The sequence below is a fragment of the Amblyomma mixtum genome, chromosome 1 (genome assembly GCF_055824585.1).
Source record: "Amblyomma mixtum isolate Tamu chromosome 1, ASM5582458v1, whole genome shotgun sequence".
Classification (NCBI taxonomy): domain Eukaryota; kingdom Metazoa; phylum Arthropoda; class Arachnida; order Ixodida; family Ixodidae; genus Amblyomma; species Amblyomma mixtum.
In genome coordinates, this window is record NC_143012.1 from 175,250,585 (window position 1) to 175,260,060 (window position 9,476).

Here is a 9,476-nt window from a genome sequence, read left to right on the forward strand (position 1 = left end):
GCGCGGTGCTCGCGAAAACAACAACCCCGTGGGCACTGGCGTGCTATTGGCTCCCTAAGTTTGAACAAAATTCTCCTGATTGGCTCTGACAAGCGCATTTCCTATTGGTTGCAGAAAGGGTCCCCAGAATGCTGGGCGAGGGGATTTAAGGGCGGTTTTTTTGGCGCGAAAGAGGGCTTTTTCGGAGAGCAGTCGCTGGTGAACGCTTGTGCAATAAACTACATAGTCCCGAAGAAGTTGTCCAGTTCGTTCCGCAACGTGTCGCCGGATCACCGAACCATTAGAAGACATCAAGATCAACACCATCGATCTGAGCGATCATCCAACATCCATCGATCATCATCCGAAAAATAACTCCAGACATGTTCTTTGCAAGTTGATTTTATTCTTTGCCAATTTGTTCCTTGATGTATCAGCATACCTACTCCTCCTCCCTTCTTTTCCGTTGTTGTTCTGTTGCACCCTTCCCAGACATAGCCATCGATGAAAGGTGGATCTTCTAGATACCTCAGATGTGTCTCGCATAGAGCGTACACACCTACTGCTTCGTCCTTTAACTGCTGTTCTATTTCTAGCCATTTCGCTCTCTTTCTACCCCCTTGCATGTTTATGTAACTGATCCTGGCGTTAAATTTCTTTTTCGTAGTTTTCTTTCTGGGCCTCCTAGTGGCCATTTTGTTGGGATCAGCCGCCATTGTTACATTTGCATCGCTTCTACGTACCCCTACGCCTTCAGCCACCGTGGACCCACTAAAAATCCCGCTCTAGCGAGCGCCCTCTCTCGGCAGCGGCGCAGCCGGCGTGTAAGGCTGTACCTCCGCCATCGATGGCGCGAGATGGGGCCCCGTCTCTCGGTCTTTCGTGACGTCACAAGGTCACGTGACGCGCCGCTGTGTAAGGAGGCGCCACGACCATCGATGGCAGAAAAGTGCAAGCAGTATTTCTTTCGCAATAAAAAATAGTTTCCATGACAGGAAAGGAAGAAGTACATGTCTGCCGAAGTAACTGGTTAAATAACGGTCGCAATACTCCGGGATTGTGGTCCAAAATCTTTCAGGCTTAAAATTACGGGAAGAAAGCGACACAAAAAATGGCGATCAATATATATTTCGAACATGGGGTCTGCAGGCTTTAGAAAAGCTGCTTCCACGACTTCGTAATGGTCTCAGAGAGGACATAAAAGAGCAGTGCGCCAGATTTCAGAGATTATCAGCCTGCTTTGTCTCCTGTTTCAATGCGAAAGCGCTGCTTATAACGCGGTCCCAATCAAGAATCTTGTGTGAAGCCTCAGAGTAACTCTGTTAAGCTCGGTTTGCAGCCAATGCAGACAATGAGAGGGAGCTGGGGTAAGTACGGGGGAGCGTCGCTCAAGCTGCAGCCAATGGGAAGGTGATCTTGAGGGTGCCCTTTCGCAACCCTAACATTGCAACAGAATACAGAAATAAAATAAATATTGCCGGACAGTGTTTAGAACTCGCAGTGACGCGAACAGATCAGCTTCGCTGGCCACCGCACGAGAGCACTATGCTATCGCCATCACCAGTTACGCCTCGTGTTAACTGCTAAGCACTCTCGTGCTGTGCACTGCATATCGTCGTCTTCTTCAACTTACATCTGCGGCATGAACAGATCGCATCAGCTCAACGCCGATCAGAGCTAAACCTGAGTCCAACACCGTCGCCTGACCTGCCGACGACCCAAGAAAGCAAAACCATGAGCCAACCAGGCCAAGCATATGCTTTCGCATGTTTACTCTGTTTAACTACACGTTAAACCCCAACCACTTCTCACTTTTTTTCTCAGTCAAAGAAAAAAACAATCGCTGCACAGAATGCCAATATTACTAGATGTTTTTGCGGTGTAATATATTGTCCGTATCATTAGCTTTGTTTTGTTATAGGCATAAGGTGTTATTTTTTAATATATGTGCCTGGTACAGCTTCTATACGTATTTACTTCATTTTTGTTCATTATTTGCTCCAACTCCATGTATTACAACGTGATCTCCTCTTAGAATTATCTATTGTGCACATGTTTCCTTACCTCGATCCCTATGTATGTTGAAAAAGTAGGGCCGTGGATTTGTTAAGCCGTTGCAAGAGAGCTTTTACTTCTGTCACCCAGCGTCTTTTATGACGGACAGAACAAATAAACTTCATTAATGCGAATGCATTATTGCTCACAGACACGAAACTTGGCCCAAAAAGTGGAGGCGTTTCAAAACCCGCCATTGGTCGAAATGGTGTGCATCAAAGGCTGGAAAATACGAAACGTTAACCAATAACAGTCAGTACACAAGTACCTAAAGCTGCACCACCCACAAAGAATACAATAGAACTAGCGTAGAATTGGAGTAGAATTGGAAAATAATTGGAACTGAATTAGAGTGGCATTGGAATGGAAGAGGAATAGAATTTACTTTATATTTTTCGCAGTACTCGCACGTAAATTGCTTCAGTGCCCCCGGTAATTTTTATCATCACTACGTCCCACAGAAGTTCAGTGATCAGTCTCACGCATAATGTAATAAAATTACGTGTTGGTCCAATCTGGTGGCCTGTGTTGGGGACGCGGTCCGCTGACTACGCACTTGGCTACAACAGTTCCTCTCCACAGAGGAGAGATGCCAACCGCTCCAATGGCCTACATAACGGAAAACTTACGCAACGAGCTACGCTATGAATAGATGGGCAGTATGATTGCGGAATGTCGGCAATAAAAAATAAGAAAAAAGCGTCGGTGGTTCAGTGGTAGAATACTCGCCTGCCACGCGGGTGGCCCGGGTTCGATTCCCGGCCGACGCATGTGTTCTTTTTTTTTGTTAAGGCGCTACTTTTGCCGAGGACCGCAGAAGAGCAGCGAATCTAGAGCTCAATAATGTTTTCACTCACTCACTCACTCACTCACTCACTCACTCACTCACTCACTCACTCACTCACTCACTCACTCACTCACTCACTCACTCACTCACTCACTCACTCACTCACTCACTCACTCACTCACTCACTCACTCACTCACTCACTCACTCACTCACTCACTCACTCACTCACTCACTCACTCACTCACTCACTCACTCACTCACTCACTCACTCACTCACTCACTCACTCACTCACTCACTCACTCACTCACTCACTCACTCACTCACTCACTCACTCACTCACTCACTCACTCACTCACTCACTCACTCACTCACTCACTCACTCACTCACTCACTCACTCACTCACTCACTCACTCACTCACTCACTCACTCACTCACTCACTCACTCACTCACTCACTCACTCACTCACTCACTCACTCACTCACTCACTCACTCACTCACTCATTCACTCACTCACTCACTCACTCACTCACTCACTCACTCTATAGTAGGATACAACTTGAAAGGAAAAAACACCAGTTGCTAACACTGGGCCACGGTGCGCGGCGGCGTAGTGTACTATTCATCTGGCCAATCACAAGAGCGAATGAAATCAACGTTTTAGTGTTTCACTAAAGTTGCACTGAAATCATTTCGACGGGTATAGTGTAATGCAGCATATCTGTTGAGGTGATCTTTGTTGGCATTCGAGTCAAATTTGAAAGCTCTGTGTGTACCCTATAATTGAGAAACATGAAAAAAAATCGCTGCTCACAGTAGCTGGCGATCGTTTGGCGCATGATAGCCTTAGTCGCTTATGCGCCACTAAACCCAACTCAACTCAACAGTACCTGGCGATCGATTAGGGCGACACGCCTCATCGCGCGTCTCCTACCATATGACGCCACTGGGCAACCGAGGCGCCCACTGACGTCATCGGGGTAGGGGCCGGGATAGGAGACGGTCTAAGGGCTTCACATTTAGCGCAATTAAGTGAAATCTGATGATCGATGAAGTCTGAGCTAGTGACACGGACTAGGGCGCCGAAATAAGCCCGAGAATAATGGGAGCAAGAAGTAAAAGTGGCTGGTTGTGCAAGAGTGACAGAGCATGGTGTTGAAGAGGAGAAGGTCGATGACGACAGGGCAGCCGGCATGCCATCTCTCCTATTGCCCTGTGCTCTTAATGAATACGGTTCCCTCATTGTAAAACTCGCTATTGCTGTAAAGAAGCCGGCTAAGGTCGGGGGTGTAGCTCAGATGGTAGAGCGCTCGCTTGGCATGCGAAAGGTACGGGGATCGATACTGCGCACCTCCACAACTCATTTCTTTTAAATAATTTGTCGCGAGCTTATTCTTTTTTTTTTGGCCAATACATCTCTTCACCGTCGTGTCGCTTAATTTTTTTAGCGTTTTCAGGGCATCCGAACACATTCATGCTTGTAAAGTCAACTGAATCAAACGGCGGCTGCTGAACTACGTGGCTAAGCCTGACCTCGCCCTCGTCAAGCCAGGTAGTTGATTACGTAACCAGCTCGGCTCGAGAAAAGTGGCAGGAGTGAGAGGAAACGCGGATCCTGCGCTCCATAATAACACACAACTCCGGGCCGCCAACCTCTCAACCCGTGATGGTTTGGGAGAATTGGCAACGCGACACAGTCGTTCGAGGAACAGTGTGAGGAGTGCGGACGACATCGGAAAACCTTCAATCACTCTTTCGGACACGGGCTGCCTCGAAAAAAGGCAGAAAAGAGTTCTCATCATGGCAGATGCCGCAGCATTTATTGAAAACATCAACACGTGCGCTTTGAAAGCATTTCTATGCAGTGCAACATCCAGTGACTGCACACAGTGAGATAGTGGCTCTGCAGTGAGACGCCACTGGAAGCCCCCCAGCGGCAGCCATTGGTACCGTAAGCGGGCCTCTCGTTTCATCTTCACGCTGCCACCGCAAGCACGGCCGAGGTATGCGCGCGTGATTTTCCGCTAGTGTGCGTCGCTTAAAGCTTAATATGCGGCGAAGGCATCACCAAGGAAATTACACTGCTTTAGAGCGGACATTCACCCGACGTTACGGCTCGCAGGGGCGCTATCGTGTCCATACGGGCTAAGTGGTTGCCGCAGACGAGCGTCGCCGAGGCTAGGTCGAGGGGCTCATTATAGAATCCCACTTCTGTAATAGTATAGCGGAACTTTCACCTAAGAATTGTTAAAATTGTTAAACAATTGTTAAAAATATGCTTTTTCAGTTAGCAGAGCGCTTTTTTCGACGTAGCAGCGGTGCCCCCATCGGCAGCGGTGTGCTAAATAAGAATACAGCTAAATTCCAGGCTGCTTAACCAATATTGAGTAGTTAACTTTTTACCTATTACAGTTAGGCTAGTGAATTATTGAGAGACGTGTTGTACACTTTAAGTCATATTCATATCAGTTTTTAAGACTTCAAAAATGCGGCTACTTTCGGTGCTGTGGCCTCAAAACTTCAGGCTACATAGGGGCAAAATACATGCGCTTTCGAGAATCTTGCAGGCAAAGAAACCGCTCCAATGCACGTAACTCGTATAAATAGCCAAAATTTGTTGTGCCACAGCGCTATGGGTAACTGCGTTTCAGAAATTCTAAAAATTGGTATGGATATTATTTATGGGGCGACATGCTCTCAGCAATTAAGGACCCTAAACGTAATAGTTGAAAACTAAAAAACTATTCAGTAGTAGTTAACCAGCTTGCTATAGTTAGCACTTCTTAGCTCTGTTCTGATGTACCACATCCCTTTCAATGTAATGCCGGAAAAACGGTCTTCTAAATGAAAAAGGCTACTTTAAAAAATGTACGTACGTATGTATGTACGTACATACGTACGTACGTAAGTATGTATGTATGTATGTATGTATGTATGTATGTATGTATGTATGTATGTATGTATGTATGTATGTATGTATGTATGTATGTATGTATGTATGTATGTATGTATGTATGTATGTATGTATGTATGAGAGTGTGTATGCATGTATGTATGTATGTATGTATGTATGTATGTATGTATGTATGTATGTATGTATGTATGTATGTATGTATGTATGCATGATATAGGCCTTCCCCTCGCTCTCCTTTGGAAGAGGAGTAAGCGCGTAGCACTTGAGACAAGCTATTTCGCGCCTTCGAAGCGCTATCATTCTAAGGGCACAGACCTACGTCAGCCAGTTTACACTGAGATCGGGAATTTCGAGGCAGCCTCAATTATTTTATTTTCATCATTTTTCAGCCGTCAAACTGAGCAGCGGCCGCTCACTTAGGAACTGTCAGAGAGCAAGCATCGTTCATTCGAACACGGTTGGGAGCTCTGGAATATGGTGGCTCATGAGCCGGTTCCACTCATGGACCGTTTTTGTTAAGAAGGAGTTAGCGAATGTTTCAGTGTGACAGGAATAATCTTTGTTTCTTGCTATGATGCGATCGGGTGGTTCGTCTGTAGACAGGATCTATGTGCTCGTGATTGCGTATACCTTTTTTATCATTAAACAGCAAGTGCATGTATTTTAATTGGTCATACTGACGCAGTTTTCGCAACCTGTCTAAACCTGCCTTTTTTACTAGAGTACTCGCGGAAGTACGCCAACTATATGATCGGTATACAAACCTAGCTGCTTTCTTTTGCAGATTCCAGCGTGTCTATGTTGCCACGAGTGTGCGGGTCCCAAACAATTGATCCATATTCTATCACTGGTCGAAGTAAGGTTTTGTACGCTATTAGTTCAACTTCATTTGTACATTGTCGCAGAGTTCCTCGTAAATAACCTAATTTCCGCAAGGCCGCCTTCACAATTTCTGATATATGTTCATTCCACCTTAGATCCGATGTTATGGTTATGCCTAGATATTTATAGTTGTTTACCATTGCAAGGGCGCTGCCAGCTATGGAATATGGGAAACCTAACGGTTGCCTCTTGGGTGTTGCGGTCATCGCAACCGATTTTTTTAAGTGTGTTGACATCTATCAATCTGGAAACCAGGTTGCAAACTGGGCTAAGGCAATATTAAGTGAAGCCTGGTCGCTGGAATTGTGAATTTCATGACGGATTATGAAGTCATGCGCACATACCTTGATTTTAACGGGTAGGTTATTAACTATGTCGTTAGTAAATATTAAAAAGAATAAAGGCCTGAGAACAGATCCCTGTGGTATACCCGACTTAACAGGCGCAGGAGCAGAACACACGTGATCTACTCTGACGCATTGGAATCGGCCACATAGTTAAGCTCCTATTCATGCAAGGAGCGAATTATTTTTCAACAGTGGTTCTAGTTCTGAAAGAAGTTTAGGTTGTGAGACGCGATCAAAGGCCTTTTCAGTATCAACAAATATAATGTCGATTTGGCTTTGAATTTCAGTGACTGCTGCGAAATCCTTAGTTAGCTCCAGGAGTGGTGTTACTGTAGAGAACCCTTTTCGGGACCCATGTCACCTGTTGTCGATTTTATTATTATGTTAACAAATGTCGAGATATGATTAAAATAGTGTGCTCAAGAACCTTAGAACATGTACACAATAATGATATCGGCCTAAAAGACGAAAGATTATGAATTATCTGCCTTGGGTATATCCACGATTTTGCTACAGTTGCAATCAAAAGGAAGTTCTGCTTTGGTTAAAAAAAGGCTGGACATAATGCATGAATATTTACTGCACCACTAGGCACACCTAACAACGAATGCATTGGGTTTACCATCTGCATCTGGTGACTTTTTGCTGTCGATGTTCAGCAGTAACGACAGAAGGCCCTGCTCAGAAACAATAACATTATTAATTGGCATACAATGTAGCACTAGGTCGGAATGTGGTTTCTTAACATCATCGTTTGTGAATACCGAAGAGAAAAATTGATTAAAAGCTGATACCACTGGTGGTTGTGAAGTTACTGTTTCAACATTTAAACGTAATTTGTATGTTATTTTCTTTGCGGGAGAAAAGTACCACTGGAACTTTACGCAATGAACGGCACCATTCCGCAATGCAACGTCCTCACCCCACCCTCCTCGCCTCTTGGCTCTTCTTCCCAACCGCTCTCCTTCTCCACTGACTCCTCGGCCAGCTGCTCTTTGGAAGGAAGATAACACCGCGATCTCGGAAAACTAGGGCTCTGCGGGTGTGGCTACAAAACTTTGTGTGTGGCGAAGAAAATATATTTCGTTAGGAAGGATACAGGCTAGGCACGTCTATTACTGTGGCACAAGCTGCGTGGCCATTCTATGCGAAAAAATACACAAAGGATTGCACCTCTCCTCTTGTAAAAACCAGGCCCCCAAAAGTAGAGCAATGCGTCGGCCGGGAATCGAACCCGGGCCACCCGCGTGGCAGGCGAGTATTCTACCACTGAACCACCGACGCCGATGGTGCATAGGCGTACTGCCCATCCATTTATAGCCTAGTCGGTTGCGCAAGTTTCCCTCTATGGAGGTCATTGGACCGGCTGGCTGGCGTCTCCTCTGCGGAGAGGAACTGTCGTCACAGAGCGCGTAGTGAGCGACCGCGCCGCCAATATAGGCCACCAGATTAGACCAACAGCAAGGTAATTTTATGACATTATGCTGTGGACAGGTCACTGAACTTCTGCGAGACGTATTGATAATAACAATTACCGGGGGCAGTCAAGCAACTTACGAGCGCCTACTGCGAAAACGCTCAAATTCTATTTATGTTTTAGTCCAATTCCACTCAAATTCCAGTTCAATTATATATTCCAATTCTATGTTGTTTCTATTCTATTCCTTTGTAGGTGGTGCAGCTGTAGATACTGTAGTAGGATACAACTTAAAAATGAAGAGCTGCTGGTATGGCTTTGGAGGGGCTTTGCGCGACAGAAACAAGAACATTAAGTGGGACACACAGAATGAGCGCTAACTTCCAACTGAAAGAATTAGAATCGAATTGACATATCCTCGAGAAATCAAACGCGAAGCCCAGTTATCCACTGATTTGAGGATGCTGCTAGATATCGAGGCCTAAACTGAACTGAAATAATTTGGGGGCTAAAAACTATTAAATGAGCATAGAAAAAACAGGAAGCATGTGGAGATGAATCGCAGACTCAAGTTGCCGTCGGGTCTCCACAAATATATTTGGCAGGGCGCGCTCAGCCAGGCGCGTTAAGTAGCCACGAAATCCAGTCTGCGCGTGCTAGGCAGGCGTACTGGAACTGTCGTCGTCTTCTGCGGCCGGACCACGATGGCACGCTACAAGCACCTCCCCCTCCTTCAGAGAGCAACGCCGAAGAGATTACTCAGCATTTAGCAACAGATCCTTTCCCTAGCAATACAACCGACGTTTCACTGACGCACTGCTCCAATTTATGAGAAGCGCCCTTACCAGCTGCCCTTCACAGCGGCCAACGACTTCAGCTTTTTCGAAAAATGGTTGACAATAGCAACCTAAACCAAGTTTTGGGCGGGTTTAAATTAGCTGTGACAGCCAGAAGGGAGGGAAGGGGGGGGGGGGGGGGTTGTGGTGAAACTTTGCTCCACCTAATGGAGAACCCTTCGCGCGTTTAAGGTTGGTAACACTCGGCCACGGTCCGCGACGTCATCTATTACTCCGCGAACCAATCATATCGCATAA

At 45.9% G+C, this 9,476-nt stretch overlaps 2 non-coding genes across 2 annotated transcripts; one reads left to right on the forward strand and one right to left on the reverse strand.

Moving 5' to 3' along the window:
- Nucleotides 1–2,733: 2,733 nt before the first annotated feature.
- On the forward strand, nucleotides 2,734–2,804 carry TRNAG-GCC (transfer RNA glycine (anticodon GCC)). Its single transcript has one exon. It is a non-coding gene; the product is annotated as a tRNA-Gly (tRNA).
- A 5,374-nt stretch (nucleotides 2,805–8,178) lies between these two features.
- TRNAG-GCC (transfer RNA glycine (anticodon GCC)) lies at nucleotides 8,179–8,249 on the reverse strand. Its single transcript has one exon. It is a non-coding gene; the product is annotated as a tRNA-Gly (tRNA).
- Nucleotides 8,250–9,476: the final 1,227 nt, after the last annotated feature.